General features: G+C 34.8%; 8 non-coding genes across 8 annotated transcripts; all 8 read left to right on the top strand.

Moving 5' to 3' along the window:
* Positions 1–2,327: 2,327 nt before the first annotated feature.
* On the top strand, positions 2,328–2,401 carry TRNAS-ACU (transfer RNA serine (anticodon ACU)). Its single transcript has one exon. It is a non-coding gene; the product is annotated as a tRNA-Ser (tRNA).
* Positions 2,402–3,492: 1,091 nt separating this feature from the next.
* On the top strand, positions 3,493–3,566 carry TRNAS-ACU (transfer RNA serine (anticodon ACU)). The gene has a single exon. It is a non-coding gene; the product is annotated as a tRNA-Ser (tRNA).
* Positions 3,567–4,661: 1,095 nt separating this feature from the next.
* TRNAS-ACU (transfer RNA serine (anticodon ACU)) lies at positions 4,662–4,735 on the top strand. Its single transcript has one exon. It is a non-coding gene; the product is annotated as a tRNA-Ser (tRNA).
* Positions 4,736–5,826: 1,091 nt separating this feature from the next.
* TRNAS-ACU (transfer RNA serine (anticodon ACU)) lies at positions 5,827–5,900 on the top strand. The gene has a single exon. It is a non-coding gene; the product is annotated as a tRNA-Ser (tRNA).
* A 1,095-nt stretch (positions 5,901–6,995) lies between these two features.
* TRNAS-ACU (transfer RNA serine (anticodon ACU)) lies at positions 6,996–7,069 on the top strand. Its single transcript has one exon. It is a non-coding gene; the product is annotated as a tRNA-Ser (tRNA).
* A 1,091-nt stretch (positions 7,070–8,160) lies between these two features.
* TRNAS-ACU (transfer RNA serine (anticodon ACU)) lies at positions 8,161–8,234 on the top strand. The gene has a single exon. It is a non-coding gene; the product is annotated as a tRNA-Ser (tRNA).
* Positions 8,235–9,331: 1,097 nt separating this feature from the next.
* Positions 9,332–9,405, top strand: TRNAS-ACU (transfer RNA serine (anticodon ACU)). Its single transcript has one exon. It is a non-coding gene; the product is annotated as a tRNA-Ser (tRNA).
* A 4,588-nt stretch (positions 9,406–13,993) lies between these two features.
* Positions 13,994–14,067, top strand: TRNAS-ACU (transfer RNA serine (anticodon ACU)). The gene has a single exon. It is a non-coding gene; the product is annotated as a tRNA-Ser (tRNA).
* Positions 14,068–18,618: the final 4,551 nt, after the last annotated feature.

Below are 18,618 nucleotides of genomic sequence, written 5' to 3'. Positions count from 1 at the left end.
TGTGGCGCAATCAGTTAGTGTGCATGGCTATTAACCAAAAGGTTGGTGGTTCAATCCCACCCAGGGACGTATTTGACCTTGTTATCAGATTTTGGTGATCTTTAAGTAGACAAGTCAAAATTTCAAACCCCCTGTTCTGGTGTAGGGTACGTGGCCTTCTCTGATGGAGTTAGATTTGATTCAGTGATTTTAGAAAAACAGCTAGGAAGCACAATTTAGCAGTGGGTTGCAGAGAAAAAGAAATATGCTGGCAAAAAAAATCCAATTGAGTGATTAAACAGCTCTTAATTTTCTGGCTTTATTTTTATGCTAACAAATTTGTTCTCTGAAAAGTGTCCACAAAGCCAAGTCTCTGATTAACACCTTTGTAAGGATGGTTTTTAACCTATTACTAAATTAAACTTGCTTCATTGGAAAGGCAGCAAGATGCATCCTCATTTCAATGTCTACTGAAATAATACAGGTTGACACCAGGAAACATTAACGCCACTGCATCCTTGCTGCTTTCTCATGTGGAAGTCTGTTTAATGTGAAAACAAGGTGATATCTAATTAGCACACAGGTAAGGAATTAAGAAAATCTTTATTTAAGGGTGAAAATGTTTCTCACAAAATCGTTGCCCCAATGCATCATTGAAATTCAAGCTGGAAAGATGATTTTAATATATCACTTGTACATTTTGTATTGCTCTTCTGGTGACAATGTAGTTTGTTTTTGTCAATTACCATTTTAATAATAGGGTAAAGAAAATTAAGTGGCTTTTTAAAAGAAAACAATACTTTCAATATACTATTAAAACAAATTAAAATGGTAAAAGTTATTGTACTTTAATGAAAAATAAAAGAGCAAAAATATCAATCCCAGTTTTGGATTACTTTAATTAACAAAAAAAATGCATATAGCAGAGGATAGTTTTAATCTGCCTACCTCTGGGTTATGGGCCCAGCATGCTTCCATTGCAGTACTCTGCTGCACATGTAAGTGCAAGAGATCCTGAAGCACTCACTCATCATGGGAAAGTACCAATGTGTTTCTTCGTTGGTGGATGGAAGAAACATCTTACAAAAACTCTCCAGATTACTGACTTTTTAAAGTTTTTCTAGGAAACGTTTTAGATGAATGCTTATTAGCCTTTGTCAGTATCCACTTTTGCAAAGTGTCTCTGTGGTGCAATCAGTTAGTGTGTTTGGCTACTAACCAAAAGGTTGGTGGTTCAATCCCACCCAGGGATGTAAGTGACCTTGTGATCAGGTTTTGGTGATCTTTAAGTGGACAAGTCAAAATTTCAAACCCCCTGTTATGATGTAGGGTACCTGGCCTTCTCTGATGTAATCAGAGTTAGATTTGATTAAGTGATTTTATAAAAAACAGCTAGGAAGCACAATTTAGCAGTGGGTTGCAGAGAAAAAAAATATGCTGGCAGAAAAATCCAATTGAGTGATTAAACAGCTCTTCATTTTCTGGCTTTATTTTTATGCTAACAAATTTGTTCTCTGAAAAGTGTCCACAAAGCCAAGTCTCTGATGAACACCTATGTAAGGATGGTTTTTCACCTATTACTAAATTAAACTTGCTTCATTGGAAAGGCAGCAAGATGCATCCTCATTTCAATGTCTACTGAAATAATACAGGTTGACACCAGGAAACATTAACGCCACTGCATCCTTGCTGCTTTCTCATGTAGAAGTCTGTTTAATGTGAAAACAAGGTGATATCTAATTAGCACACAGGTAAGGAATTAAGAAAATCTTTATTTAAGGGTGAAGATGTTTCTCACAAAATCGTTGCCCCAATGCATCATTGAAATTCAAGCTGGAAAGATGATTTTAATATATCACTTGTACATTTTGTATTGCTCTTCTGGTGACAATGTAGTTTGTTTTTGTCAATTACCATTTTAATAATAGGGTAAAGAAAATTAAGTGGATTTTTGAAAGAAAACAATACTGTCAATATACTATTAAAACAAATTAAAATGGTAAAAGTTATTGTACTTTAAGTAAACATAAAATAGCTAACATATCAATCCCAGTTTTGGATTACTTTAATTAACAAAAAAAATGCATATAGCAGAGGATAGTTTCAATCTGCCTACCTCTGGGTAATGGGCCCAGCATGCTTCCATTGCAGTACTCTGCTGCACATGTAAGTGCAAGAGATCCTGAAGCACTCACTCATCATGGGAAAGTACCAATGTGTTTCTTCGTTGGTTGATTTAAGAAAATTCTTACAAAAACTCTCCAGATTATTGACTTTTTAAAGTTTTTCTAGGAAACGTTCTAGATGAATGCTTATGAGCCTTTGTCAGGATGTACCTTTTGCAAAGTGTCTCTGTGGCGCAATCGGTTAGTGTGTCTGGCTACTAACCAAATGGTTGGTGGTTCAATCCCACCCAGGGACATAATTGACCTTGTGATCAGGTTTTGGTGATCTTTAAGTAGACAAGTCAAAATTTCAAACCCCATTTTATGGTGTAGGGTACCTGGCCTTCTCTGATGTAATCAGAGTTAGATTTGATTCAGTGATTTTATAAAAAACAGCTAGGAAGCACAATTTAGCAATGGGTTGCAGAGAAAAAAAATATGCTGGCAGAAAAATCCAATTGAGTGATTAAACAGCTCTTCATTTTCTGCCTTTATTTTTATGCTAACAAATTTGTTCTCTAAAAGTGTCCACAAAGCCAAGTCTCTGATTAACACCTTTGTAGGGATGGTTTTTCACCTATAACTAAATTAAACTTGCTTCATTGGAAAGGCAGCAAGATGCATCCTCATTTCAATGTCTACTGAAATAATACAGGTTGACACCAGGAAACATAAAACGCCACTGCATCCTTGCTGCTTTCTCATGTAGAAGTCTGTTTAATGTGAAAACAAGGTGATATCTAATTAGCACACAGGTAAGGAATTAAGAAAATCTTTATTTAAGGGTGAAGATGTTTCTCACAAAATCGTTGTTCCAATGCATCATTGAAATTCAAGCTGGAAAGATGATTTTAATATATCACTTGTACATTTTGTATTGCTCTTCTGGTGACAATGTAGTTTGTTTTTGTCAATTACCCTTTTAATAATAGGGTAAAGAAAATTAAGTGGATTTTTTAAAGAAAACTATACTGTCAATACACTATTAAAACAAATTAAAATGGTAAAAGTTATTGTACTTTAAGTAAAAATAAAAGAGCTAAAATATCAATCCCAGTGTTGGATTACTTTAATAAAAAAAAATGCATATAGCAGAGGATAGTTTTAATCTGCCTACCTCTGGGTTATGGGCCCAGCATGCTTCCATTGCAGTACTCTGCTGCACATGTAAGTGCAAGAGATCCTGAAGCACTCACTCATCATGGGAAAGTACCAATGTGTTTCTTCATTGGTTGATGGAAGAAACATCTTACAAAAACTCTCCAGATTATTGACTTTTTAAAGTTTTTCTAGGAAACGTTCTAGATGAATGCTTATTAGCCTTTGTCAGTACCCACTTTTGCAAAGTGTCTCTGTGGTGCAATCAGTTAGTGTGTTTGGCTACTAACCAAAAGGTTGGTGGTTCAATCCCACCCAGGGACATAATTGACCTTGTTATCAGATTTTGGTGATCTTTAAGTAGACAAGTCAAAATTTCAAACCCCCTCTTATGGTGTAGAGTACCTGGCCTTCTCTGATGTAATCAGAGTTAGATTTGATTCAGTGATTTTATAAAAACAGCTAGGAAGCACAATTTAGCAGTGAGTTGCAGAGAAAAAGAAATATGCTGGCAAAAAAATCCAATTGAGTGATTAAACAGCTCTTAATTTTCTGGCTTTATTTTTATGCTAACAAATTTGTTCTCTGAAAAGTGTCGACAAAGCCAAGTCTCTGATTAACACCTTTGTAGGGATGGTTTTTCACCTATTACTAAATTAAACTTGCTTCATTGGAAAGGCAGCAAGATGCATCCTCATTTCAATGTCTACTGAAATAATACGGGTTGATACCAGGAAACATTAATGCCACTGCATCCTTGCTGATTTCTCATGTGGAAGTCTGTTTAATGTGAAAACAAGGTGATATCTAATTAGCACACAGGTAAGGAATTAAGAAAATCTTTATTTAAGGGTGAAGATGTTTCTCACAAAATCGTTGCCCCAATGCATCATTGAAATTCAAGCTGGAAAGATGATTTTAATATATCACTTGTACATTTTGTACTGCTCTTCTGGTGACAATGTAGTTTGTTTTTGTCAATTACCATTTTAATAATAGGGTAAAGAAAATTAAGTGGCTTTTTAAAAGAAAACAATACTTTCAATATACTATTAAAACAAATTAAAATGGTAAAAGTTATTGTACTTTAATGAAAAATAAAAGAGCAAAAATATCAATCCCAGTTTTGGATTACTTTAATTAACAAAAAAAATGCATATAGCAGAGGATAGTTTTAATCTGCCTACCTCTGGGTTATGGGCCCAGCATGCTTCCATTGCAGTACTCTGCTGCACATGTAAGTGCAAGAGATCCTGAAGCACTCACTCATCATGGGAAAGTACCAATGTGTTTCTTCGTTGGTTGATTTAAGAAAATTCTTACAAAAACTCTCCAGATTATTGACTTTTTAAAGTTTTTCTAGGAAACGTTCTAGATGAATGCTTATTAGCCTTTGTCAGTATGTAATTTTTGCAAAGTGTCTCTGTGGCGCAATCGGTTAGTGTGTCTGGCTACTAACCAAAAGGTTGGTGGTTCAATCCCACCCAGGGACATAATTGACCTTGTGATCAGGTTTTGGTGATCTTTAAGTAGACAAGTCAAAATTTCAAACCCCATTTTATGGTGTAGGGTACCTGGCCTTCTCTGATGTAATCAGAGTTAGATTTGATTCAGTGATTTTATAAAAAACAGCTAGGAAGCACAATTTAGCAATGGATTGCAGAGAAAAAAAATATGCTGGCAGAAAAATCCAATTGAGTGATTAAACAGCTCTTCATTTTCTGGCTTTATTTTTATGCTAACAAATTTGTTCTCTAAAAGTGTCCACAAAGCCAAGTCTCTGATTAACACCTTTGTAGGGATGGTTTTTCACCTATAACTAAATTAAACTTGCTTCATTGGAAAGGCAGCAAGATGCATCCTCATTTCAATGTCTACTGAAATAATACAGGTTGACACCAGGAAACATTAACGCCACTGCATCCTTGCTGCTTTCTCATGTAGAAGTCTGTTTAATGTGAAAACAAGGTGATATCTAATTAGCACACAGGTAAGGAATTAAGAAAATCTTTATTTAAGGGTGAAGATGTTTCTCACAAAATCGTTGCCCCAATGCATCATTGAAATTCAAGCTGGAAAGATGATTTTAATATATCACTTGTACATTTTGTATTGCTCTTCTGGTGACAATGTAGTTTGTTTTTGTCAATTACCCTTTTAATAATAGGGTAAAGAAAATTAAGTGGATTTTTTTAAGAAAACTATAATGTCAATACACTATTAAAACAAATTAAAATGGTAAAAGTTATTGTACTTTAAGTAAAAATAAAAGAGCTAAAATATCAATCCCAGTTTTGGATTACTTTAATTAAAAAAAAATGCATATAGCAGAGGATAGTTTTAATCTGCCTACCTCTGGGTTATGGGCCCAGCATGCTTCCATTGCAGTACTCTGCTGCACATGTAAGTGCAAGAGATCCTGAAGCACTCACTCATCATGGGAAAGTACCAATGTGTTTCTTCATTGGTTGATGGAAGAAACATCTTACAAAAACTCTCCAGATTATTGACTTTTTAAAGTTTTTCTAGGAAACGTTCTAGATGAATGCTTATTAGCCTTTGTCAGTACCCACTTTTGCAAAGTGTCTCTGTGGTGCAATCAGTTAGTGTGTTTGGCTACTAACCAAAAGGTTGGTGGTTCAATCCCACCCAGGGACATAATTGACCTTGTTATCAGATTTTGGTGATCTTTAAGTAGACAAGTCAAAATTTCAAACCCCCTCTTATGGTGTAGAGTACCTGGCCTTCTCTGATGTAATCAGAGTTAGATTTGATTCAGTGATTTTATAAAAACAGCTAGGAAGCACAATTTAGCAGTGAGTTGCAGAGAAAAAGAAATATGCTGGCAAAAAAATCCAATTGAGTGATTAAACAGCTCTTAATTTTCTGGCTTTATTTTTATGCTAACAAATTTGTTCTCTGAAAAGTGTCGACAAAGCCAAGTCTCTGATTAACACCTTTGTAGGGATGGTTTTTCACCTATTACTAAATTAAACTTGCTTCTTTGGAAAGGCAGCAAGATGCATCCTCATTTCAATGTCTACTGAAATAATACGGGTTGATACCAGGAAACATTAATGCCACTGCATCCTTGCTGATTTCTCATGTGGAAGTCTGTTTAATGTGAAAACAAGGTGATATCTAATTAGCACACAGGTAAGGAATTAAGAAAATCTTTATTTAAGGGTGAAGATGTTTCTCACAAAATCGTTGCCCCAATGCATCATTGAAATTCAAGCTGGAAAGATGATTTTAATATATCACTTGTACATTTTGTACTGCTCTTCTGGTGACAATGTAGTTTGTTTTTGTCAATTACCATTTTAATAATAGGGTAAAGAAAATTAAGTGGCTTTTTAAAAGAAAACAATACTTTCAATATACTATTAAAACAAATTAAAATGGTAAAAGTTATTGTACTTTAATGAAAAATAAAAGAGCAAAAATATCAATCCCAGTTTTGGATTACTTTAATTAACAAAAAAAATGCATATAGCAGAGGATAGTTTTAATCTGCCTACCTCTGGGTTATGGGCCCAGCATGCTTCCATTGCAGTACTCTGCTGCACATGTAAGTGCAAGAGATCCTGAAGCACTCACTCATCATGGGAAAGTACCAATGTGTTTCTTCGTTGGTTGATTTAAGAAAATTCTTACAAAAACTCTCCAGATTATTGACTTTTTAAAGTTTTTCTAGGAAACGTTCTAGATGAATGCTTATTAGCCTTTGTCAGTATGTAATTTTTGCAAAGTGTCTCTGTGGCGCAATCGGTTAGTGTGTCTGGCTACTAACCAAAAGGTTGGTGGTTCAATCCCACCCAGGGACATAATTGACCTTGTGATCAGGTTTTGGTGATCTTTAAGTAGACAAGTCAAAATTTCAAACCCCTTGTTATGGTGTAGGGTACCTGGCCTTCTCTGATGTAATCAGAGTTAGATTTGATTCAGTGATTTTATAAAAAACAGCTAGGAAGCACAATTTAGCAATGGATTGCAGAGAAAAAAAATATGCTGGCAGAAAAATCCAATTGAGTGATTAAACAGCTCTTCATTTTCTGGCTTTATTTTTATGCTAACAAATTTGTTCTCTAAAAGTGTCCACAAAGCCAAGTCTCTGATTAACACCTTTGTAGGGATGGTTTTTCACCTATAACTAAATTAAACTTGCTTCATTGGAAAGGCAGCAAGATGCATCCTCATTTCAATGTCTACTGAAATAATACAGGTTGACACCAGGAAACATTAACGCCACTGCATCCTTGCTGCTTTCTCATGTAGAAGTCTGTTTAATGTGAAAACAAGGTGATATCTAATTAGCACACAGGTAAGGAATTAAGAAAATCTTTATTTAAGGGTGAAGATGTTTCTCACAAAATCGTTGCCCCAATGCATCATTGAAATTCAAGCTGGAAAGATGATTTTAATATATCACTTGTACATTTTGTATTGCTCTTCTGGTGACAATGTAGTTTGTTTTTGTCAATTACCCTTTTAATAATAGGGTAAAGAAAATTAAGTGGATTTTTTTAAGAAAACTATAATGTCAATACACTATTAAAACAAATTAAAATGGTAAAAGTTATTGTACTTTAAGTAAAAATAAAAGAGCTAAAATATCAATCCCAGTTTTGGATTACTTTAATTAAAAAAAAATGCATATAGCAGAGGATAGTTTTAATCTGCCTACCTCTGGGTTATGGGCCCAGCATGCTTCCATTGCAGTACTCTGCTGCACATGTAAGTGCAAGAGATCCTGAAGCACTCACTCATCATGGGAAAGTACCAATGTGTTTCTTCGTTGGTTGATCTAAGAAACATCTTACAAAAACTCTCCAGATTATTGACTTTTTAAAGTTTTTCTAGGAAACGTTCTAGATGAATGCTTATTAGCCTTTGTCAGTATCCACTTTTGCAAAGTGTCTCTGTGGTGCAATCAGTTAGTGTGTTTGGCTACTAACCAAAAGGTTGGTGGTTCAATCCCACCCAGGGACATAATTGACCTTGTGATCAGGTTTTGGTGATCTTTAAGTAGACAAGTCAAAATTTCAAACCCCCTTTTATGTTGTAGGGTACCTGGCCTTCTCTGATGTAATCAGAGTTAGATTTGATTCAGTGATTTTATAAAAAACAGCTAGGAAGCACAATTTAGCAGTGGGTTGCAGAGAAAAAGAAATATGCTGGCAAAAAAAATCCAATTGAGTGATTAAACAGCTCTTCATTTTCTGGCTTTATTTTTATGCTAACAAATTTGTTCTCTGAAAAGTGTCCACAAAGCCAAGTCTCTGATTAACACCTTTGTAAGGATGGTTTTTAACCTATTACTAAATTAAACTTGCTTCATTGGAAAGGCAGCAAGATGCATCCTCATTTCAATGTCTACTGAAATAATACAGGTTGACACCAGGAAACATTAACGCCACTGCATCCTTGCTGCTTTCTCATGTGGAAGTCTGTTTAATGTGAAAACAAGGTGATATCTAATTAGCACACAGGTAAGGAATTAAGAAAATCTTTATTTAAGGGTGAAAATGTTTCTCACAAAATCGTTGCCCCAATGCATCATTGAAATTCAAGCTGGAAAGATGATTTTAATATATCACTTGTACATTTTGTATTGCTCTTCTGGTGACAATGTAGTTTGTTTTTGTCAATTACCATTTTAATAATAGGGTAAAGAAAATTAAGTGGATTTTTGAAAGAAAACTATACTGTCAATATACTATTAAAACAAATTAAAATGGTAAAAGTTATTGTACTTTAAGTAAAAATAAAAGAGCAAAAATATCAATCCCAGTTTTGATTACTTAAATTAACAAAAAAAAATGCATATAGCAAAGGATAGTTTCAATCTGCCTACCTCTGGGTTATGGGCCCAGCATGCTTCCATTGCAGTACTCTGCTGCACATGTAAGTGCAAGAGATCCTGAAGCACTCACTCATCATGGGAAAGTACCAATGTGTTTCTTGGTTGGTTGATGGGAGAAACATCTTACAAAAACTCTCCAGATTATTGACTTTTTAAAGTTTTTCTAGGAAACGTTCTAGATGTATGCTTATTAGCCTTTGTCAGGATATACTTTTTACAAAGTGTCTCTGTGGCGCAATCGGTTAGTGTGTCTGGCTACTAACCAAAAGGTTGGTGGTTCAATCCCACCCAGGGACGTAATTGACATTGTTATCAGATTTTGGTGATCTTTAAGTAGACAAGTCAAAATTTCAAACCCCCTGTTATGGTGTAGGGTACCTGGCCTTCTCTGATGTAATCAGAGTTAGATTTGATTCAGTGATTTTATAAAAACAGATAGGAAGCACAATTTAGCAGTGGGTTGCAGAGAAAAAGAAATATGCTGGCAAAAAAAATCCAATTGAGTGATTAAACAGCTCTTCATTTTCTGGCTTTATTTTTATGCTAACAAATTTGTTCTCTGAAAAGTGTCCACAAAGCCAAGTCTCTGATTAACACCTTTGTAGGGATCGTTTTTCACCTATTACTAAATTAAACTTGCTTCATTGGAAAGGCAGCAAGATGCATCCTCATTTCAATTTCTACTGAAATAATACAGGTTGACACCAGGAAACATTAACGCCACTGCATCCTTGCTGCTTTCTCATGTGGAAGTCTGTTTAATGTGAAAACAAGGTGATATCTAATTAGCACACAGGTAAGGAATTAAGAAAATCTTTATTTAAGGGTGAAGATGTTTCTCACAAAATCGTTGCCCCAATGCATCATTGAAATTCAAGCTGGAAAGATGATTTTAATATATCACTTGTACATTTTGTATTGCTCTTCTGGTGACAATGTAGTTTGTTTTTGTCAATTACCCTTTTAATAATAGGGTAAAGAAAATTAAGTGGATTTTTTAAAGAAAACTATACTGTCAATATACTATTCAAACAAATTAAAATGGTAAAAGTTATTGTACTTCAAGTAAAAATAAAAGAGCAAAAATATCAATCCCAGTTTTGATTACTTAAATTAACAAAAAAAATGCATATAGCAAAGGATAGTTTCAATCTGCCTACCTCTGGGTTATGGGCCCAGCATGCTTCCATTGCAGTACTCTGCTGCACATGTAAGTGCAAGAGATCCTGAAGCACTCACTCATCATGGGAAAGTACCAATGTGTTTCTTCATTGGTTGATGGAAGAAACATCTTACAAAAACTCTCCAGATTATTGACTCTTTAAAGATTTTCTAGGATACGTTCTAGATGTATGCTTATTAGACTTTGTCAGTATGTACTTTTTGCAAAGTGTCTCTGTGGCGCAATCGGTTAGTATGTCCGGCTACTATCAAAAAGGTTGGTGGTTCAATCCCAACCAGGGACATAATTGACCTTGTTATCAGATTTTGGTGATCTTTAAGTAGACAAGTCAAAATTTCAAACCCCCTGTTATGGTGTAGGGTACCTGGCCTTCTCTGATGTAATCAGAGTTAGATTTGATTCAGTGATTTTATAAAAACAGCTAGGAAGCACAATTTAGCAGTGGGTTGCAGAGAAAAAGAAATATGCTGGCAAAAAAAATCCAATTGAGTGATTAAACAGCTCTTCATTTTCTGGCTTTATTTTTATGCTAACAAATTTGTTCTTTGAAAAGTGTCCACAAAGCCAAGTCTCTGATTAACACCTTTGTAGGGATGGTTTGTCACCTATTACTAAATTAAACTTGCTTCATTGGAAAGGCAGCAAGATGCATCCTCATTTCAATGTCTACTGAAATAATACAGGTTGACACCAGGAAACATTAACGCCACTGTATCCTTGCTGCTTTCTCATGTGGAAGTCTGTTTAATGTGAAAACAAGGTGATATCTAATTAGCACACAGGTAAGGAATTAAGAAAATCTTTATTTAAGGGTGAAGATGTTTCTCACAAAATCGTTGCCCCAATGCATCATTGAAATTCAAGCTGGAAAGATGATTTTAATATATCACTTGTACATTTTGTATTGCTCTTCTGGTGACAATGTAGTTTGTTTTTGTCAATTACCATTTTAATAATAGGGTAAAGAAAATTAAGTGGATTTTTGAAAGAAAACAATACTGTCAATATACTATTAAAACAAATTAAAATGGTAAAAGTTATTGTACTTTAAGTAAACATAAAAGAGCCAAAATATCAATCCCAGTTTTGGATTACTTTAACAAAAAAAAATGCATATAGCAGAGGATAGTTTCAATCTGCCTACCGTTGGGTTATGGGCCCAGCATGCTTCCATTGCTGTACTCTGCTGCACATGTAAGTGCAAGAGATCCTGAAGCACTCACTCATCATGGGAAAGTACCAATGTGTTTCTTCGTTGGTTGATGGAAGAAACATCTTACAAAAACTCTCCAGATTATTGACTTTTTAAAGTTTTTCTAGGAAACGTTTTAGATGAATGCTTATTAGCCTTTGTCAGTATGGACTTTTGCAAAGTGTCTCTGTGGCGCAATCAGTTAGTGTGCATGGCTATTAACCAAAAGGTTGGTGGTTCAATCCCACCCAGGGACGTATTTGACCTTGTTATCAGATTTTGGTGATCTTTAAGTAGACAAGTCAAAATTTCAAACCCCCTGTTCTGGTGTAGGGTACGTGGCCTTCTCTGATGGAGTTAGATTTGATTCAGTGATTTTAGAAAAACAGCTAGGAAGCACAATTTAGCAGTGGGTTGCAGAGAAAAAGAAATATGCTGGCAAAAAAAATCCAATTGAGTGATTAAACAGCTCTTAATTTTCTGGCTTTATTTTTATGCTAACAAATTTGTTCTCTGAAAAGTGTCCACAAAGCCAAGTCTCTGATTAACACCTTTGTAAGGATGGTTTTTAACCTATTACTAAATTAAACTTGCTTCATTGGAAAGGCAGCAAGATGCATCCTCATTTCAATGTCTACTGAAATAATACAGGTTGACACCAGGAAACATTAACGCCACTGCATCCTTGCTGCTTTCTCATGTGGAAGTCTGTTTAATGTGAAAACAAGGTGATATCTAATTAGCACACAGGTAAGGAATTAAGAAAATCTTTATTTAAGGGTGAAAATGTTTCTCACAAAATCGTTGCCCCAATGCATCATTGAAATTCAAGCTGGAAAGATGATTTTAATATATCACTTGTACATTTTGTATTGCTCTTCTGGTGACAATGTAGTTTGTTTTTGTCAATTACCATTTTAATAATAGGGTAAAAAAAATTAAGTGGATTTTTGAAAGAAAACAATACTGTCAATATACTATTAAAACAAATTAAAATGGTAAAAGTTATTGTACTGTAAGTAAAAATAAAAGAGCCAACATATCAATCCCAGTTTTGGATTACTTTAATTAACAAAAAAAAATGCATATAGCAGAGGATAGTTTCAATCTGCCTACCGTTGGGTTATGGGCCCAGCATGCTTCCATTGCTGTACTCTGCTGCACATGTAAGTGCAAGAGATCCTGAAGCACTCACTCATCATGGGAAAGTACCAATGTGTTTCTTCGTTGGTTGATGGAAGAAACATCTTACAAAAACTCTCCAGATTATTGACTTTTTAAAGTTTTTCTAGGAAACGTTTTAGATGAATGCTTATTAGCCTTTGTCAGTATGGACTTTTGCAAAGTGTCTCTGTGGCGCAATCAGTTAGTGTGCATGGCTATTAACCAAAAGGTTGGTGGTTCAATCCCACCCAGGGACGTATTTGACCTTGTTATCAGATTTTGGTGATCTTTAAGTAGACAAGTCAAAATTTCAAACCCCCTGTTCTGGTGTAGGGTACGTGGCCTTCTCTGATGGAGTTAGATTTGATTCAGTGATTTTAGAAAAACAGCTAGGAAGCACAATTTAGCAGTGGGTTGCAGAGAAAAAGAAATATGCTGGCAAAAAAAATCCAATTGAGTGATTAAACAGCTCTTAATTTTCTGGCTTTATTTTTATGCTAACAAATTTGTTCTCTGAAAAGTGTCCACAAAGCCAAGTCTCTGATTAACACCTTTGTAAGGATGGTTTTTAACCTATTACTAAATTAAACTTGCTTCATTGGAAAGGCAGCAAGATGCATCCTCATTTCAATGTCTACTGAAATAATACAGGTTGACACCAGGAAACATTAACGCCACTGCATCCTTGCTGCTTTCTCATGTGGAAGTCTGTTTAATGTGAAAACAAGGTGATATCTAATTAGCACACAGGTAAGGAATTAAGAAAATCTTTATTTAAGGGTGAAAATGTTTCTCACAAAATCGTTGCCCCAATGCATCATTGAAATTCAAGCTGGAAAGATGATTTTAATATATCACTTGTACATTTTGTATTGCTCTTCTGGTGACAATGTAGTTTGTTTTTGTCAATTACCATTTTAATAATAGGGTAAAAAAAATTAAGTGGATTTTTGAAAGAAAACAATACTGTCAATATACTATTAAAACAAATTAAAATGGTAAAAGTTATTGTACTTTAAGTAAAAATAAAAGAGCAAAAATATCAATCCCAGTTTTGATTACTTAAATTAACAAAAAAAATGCATATAGCAAAGGATAGTTTCAATCTGCCTACCTCTGGGTTATGGGCCCAGCATGCTTCCATTGCAGTACTCTGCTGCACATGTAAGTGCAAGAGATCCTGAAGCACTCACTCATCATGGGAAAGTACCAATGTGTTTCTTGGTTGGTTGATGGGAGAAACATCTTACAAAAACTCTCCAGATTATTGACTTTTTAAAGTTTTTCTAGGAAACGTTCTAGATGTATGCTTATTAGCCTTTGTCAGGATGTACTTTTTACAAAGTGTCTCTGTGGCGCAATCGGTTAGTGTGTCTGGCTACTAACCAAAAGGTTGGTGGTTCAATCCCACCCAGGGACGTAATTGACATTGTTATCAGATTTTGGTGATCTTTAAGTAGACAAGTCAAAATTTCAAACCCCCTGTTATGGTGTAGGGTACCTGGCCTTCTCTGATGTAATCAGAGTTAGATTTGATTCAGTGATTTTATAAAAACAGATAGGAAGCACAATTTAGCAGTGGGTTGCAGAGAAAAAGAAATATGCTGGCAAAAAAAATCCAATTGAGTGATTAAACAGCTCTTCATTTTCTGGCTTTATTTTTATGCTAACAAATTTGTTCTCTGAAAAGTGTCCACAAAGCCAAGTCTCTGATTAACACCTTTGTAGGGATCGTTTTTCACCTATTACTAAATTAAACTTGCTTCATTGGAAAGGCAGCAAGATGCATCCTCATTTCAATTTCTACTGAAATAATACAGGTTGACACCAGGAAACATTAACGCCACTGCATCCTTGCTGCTTTCTCATGTGGAAGTCTGTTTAATGTGAAAACAAGGTGATATCTAATTAGCACACAGGTAAGGAATTAAGAAAATCTTTATTTAAGGGTGAAGATGTTTCTCACAAAATCGTTGCCCCAATGCATCATTGAAATTCAAGCTGGAAAGATGATTTTAATATATCACTTGTACATTTTGTATTGCTCTTCTGGTGACAATGTAGTTTGTTTTTGTCAATTACCCTTTTAATAATAGGGTAAAGAAAATTAAGTGGATTTTTTAAAGAAAACTATACTGTCAATATACTATTCAAACAAATTAAAATGGTAAAAGTTATTGTACTTCAAGTAAAAATAAAAGAGCAAAAATATCAATCCCAGTTTTGATTACTTAAATTAACAAAAAAAATGCATATAGCAAAGGATAGTTTCAATCTGCCTACCTCTGGGTTATGGGCCCAGCATGCTTCCATTGCAGTACTCTGCTGCACATGTACGTGCAAGAGATCCTGAAGCACTCACTCATCATGGGAAAGTACCAATGTGTTTCTTCATTGGTTGATGGAAGAAACATCTTACAAAAACTCTCCAGATTATTGACTCTTTAAAGATTTTCTAGGATACGTTCTAGATGTATGCTTATTAGACTTTGTCAGTATGTACTTTTTGCAAAGTGTCTCTGTGGCGCAATCGGTTAGTATGTCCGGCTACTATCAAAAAGGTTGGTGGTTCAATCCCAACCAGGGACATAATTGACCTTGTTATCAGATTTTGGTGATCTTTAAGTAGACAAGTCAAAATTTCAAACCCCCTGTTATGGTGTAGGGTACCTGGCCTTCTCTGATGTAATCAGAGTTAGATTTGATTCAGTGATTTTATAAAAACAGCTAGGAAGCACAATTTAGCAGTGGGTTGCAGAGAAAAAGAAATATGCTGGCAAAAAAAATCCAATTGAGTGATTAAACAGCTCTTCATTTTCTGGCTTTATTTTTATGCTAACAAATTTGTTCTTTGAAAAGTGTCCACAAAGCCAAGTCTCTGATTAACACCTTTGTAGGGATGGTTTTTCACCTATTACTAAATTAAACTTGCTTCATTGGAAAGGCAGCAAGATGCATCCTCATTTCAATGTCTACTGAAATAATACAGGTTGACACCAGGAAACATTAACGCCACTGTATCCTTGCTGCTTTCTCATGTGGAAGTCTGTTTAATGTGAAAACAAGGTGATATCTAATTAGCACACAGGTAAGGAATTAAGAAAATCTTTATTTAAGGGTGAAGATGTTTCTCACAAAATCGTTGCCCCAATGCATCATTGAAATTCAAGCTGGAAAGATGATTTTAATATATCACTTGTACATTTTGTATTGCTCTTCTGGTGACAATGTAGTTTGTTTTTGTCAATTACCATTTTAATAATAGGGTAAAGAAAATTAAGTGGATTTTTGAAAGAAAACAATACTGTCAATATACTATTAAAACAAATTAAAATGGTAAAAGTTATTGTACTTTAAGTAAAAATAAAAGAGCCAAAATATCAATCCCAGTTTTGGATTACTTTAACAAAAAAAAATGCATATAGCAGAGGATAGTTTCAATCTGCCTACCGTTGGGTTATGGGCCCAGCATGCTTCCATTGCTGTACTCTGCTGCACATGTAAGTGCAAGAGATCCTGAAGCACTCACTCATCATGGGAAAGTACCAATGTGTTTCTTCGTTGGTTGATGGAAGAAACATCTTACAAAAACTCTCCAGATTATTGACTTTTTAAAGTTTTTCTAGGAAACGTTTTAGATGAATGCTTATTAGCCTTTGTCAGTATGGACTTTTGCAAAGTGTCTCTGTGGCGCAATCAGTTAGTGTGCATGGCTATTAACCAAAAGGTTGGTGGTTCAATCCCACCCAGGGACGTATTTGACCTTGTTATCAGATTTTGGTGATCTTTAAGTAGACAAGTCAAAATTTCAAACCCCCTGTTCTGGTGTAGGGTACGTGGCCTTCTCTGATGGAGTTAGATTTGATTCAGTGATTTTAGAAAAACAGCTAGGAAGCACAATTTAGCAGTGGGTTGCAGAGAAAAAGAAATATGCTGGCAAAAAAAATCCAATTGAGTGATTAAACAGCTCTTAATTTTCTGGCTTTATTTTTATGCTAACAAATTTGTTCTCTGAAAAGTGTCCACAAAGCCAAGTCTCTGATTAACACCTTTGTAAGGATGGTTTTTAACCTATTACTAAATTAAACTTGCTTCATTGGAAAGGCAGCAAGATGCATCCTCATTTCAATGTCTACTGAAATAATACAGGTTGACACCAGGAAACATTAACGCCACTGCATCCTTGCTGCTTTCTCATGTGGAAGTCTGTTTAATGTGAAAACAAGGTGATATCTAATTAGCACACAGGTAAGGAATTAAGAAAATCTTTATTTAAGGGTGAAAATGTTTCTCACAAAATCGTTGCCCCAATGCATCATTGAAATTCAAGCTGGAAAGATGATTTTAATATATCACTTGTACATTTTGTATTGCTCTTCTGGTGACAATGTAGTTTGTTTTTGTCAATTACCATTTTAATAATAGGGTAAAAAAAATTAAGTGGATTTTTGAAAGAAAACAATACTGTCAATATACTATTAAAACAAATTAAAATGGTAAAAGTTATTGTACTGTAAGTAAAAATAAAAGAGCCAACATATCAATCCCAGTTTTGGATTACTTTAATTAACAAAAAAAAATGCATATAGCAGAGGATAGTTTCAATCTGCCTACCTCTGGGTTATGTGCCCAGCATGCTTCCATTGCTGTACTCTGCTGCACATGTAAGTGCAATAGATCCTGAAGCACTCACTCATCCTGGGAAAGTACCAATGTGTTTCTTCGTTGGTTGATGGATGAAACATCTTACAAAAACTCTCCAGATTATTGACTTTTTAAAGTTTTTCTAGGAAACGTTTTAGATGAATGCTTATTAGCCTTTGTCAGTATGTACTTTTGCAAAGTGTCTCTGTGGCGCAATCAGTTAATGTGTATAGCTACTAACCAAAAGGTTGGTGGGTCAATCCCACCCAGGGACGTAATTGACCTTGTTATCAGATTTTGGTGATCTTTAAGTAGACAAGTCAAAATTTCAAACCCCCTCTTATGGTGTAGGGTACCTGGCCTTCTCTGATGTAATCAGAGTTAGATTTGATTCAGTGATTTTATAACAACAGCTAGGAAGCACAATTTAGCAGTGGGTTGCAGAGAAAAAGAAATATGCTGGCAAAAAAATCCAATTGAGTGATTAAACAGCTCTTCATTTTCTGGCTTTATTTTTATGCTAACAAATTTGTTCTCTGAAAAGTGTCCACAAAGCCAAGTCTCTGATTAACACCTTTGTAAGGATGGTTTTTCACCTATTACTAAATTAAACTTGCTTCATTGGAAAGGCAGCAAGATGCATCCTCATTTCAATGTCTACTGAAATAATACAGGTTGACACCAGGAAACATTAACGCCACTGCATCCTTGCTGCTTTCTCATGTGGAAGTCTGTTTAATGTGAAAACAAGGTGATATCTAATTAGCACACAGGTAAGGAATTAAGAAAATCTTTATTTAATGGTGAAAATGTTTCTCACAAAATCGTTGCCCCAATGCATCATTGAAATTCAAGCTGGAAAGATGATTTTAATTTATCACTTATAGATTTTGTATTGCTCTTCTGGTGACAATGTAGTTTGTTTTTGTCAATTACCATTTTAATAATAGGGTAAAGAAAATTAAGTGGATTTTTAAAAGAAAACAATACTTTCAATATACTATTAAAACAAATTAAAATAGTAAAAGTTATTGTACTTTAATGAAAAATAAAAGAGCTAAAATATCAATCCCAGTTTTGGATTACTTTAATTAAAAAAAAATACATATAGCAGAGGATAGTTTTAATCTGCCTACCTCTGGGTTATGGGCCCAGCATGCTTCCATTGCAGTACTCTGCTGCACATGTAAGTGCAAGCGATCCTGAAGCACTCACTCATCATGGGAAAGTACCAATGTGTTTCTTCGTTGGTTGATCTAAGAAACATCTTACAAAAACTCTCCAGATTATTGACTTTTTAAAGTTTTTCTAGGAAACGTTCTAGATG

Source organism: Pseudophryne corroboree, unplaced genomic scaffold (genome assembly GCF_028390025.1).
Source record: "Pseudophryne corroboree isolate aPseCor3 unplaced genomic scaffold, aPseCor3.hap2 scaffold_2052, whole genome shotgun sequence".
NCBI classification, from domain to species: domain Eukaryota; kingdom Metazoa; phylum Chordata; class Amphibia; order Anura; family Myobatrachidae; genus Pseudophryne; species Pseudophryne corroboree.
The sequence above is the reverse complement of the archived record's forward strand: the minus strand, read 5'-3'. Positions and strand labels throughout refer to the sequence as shown.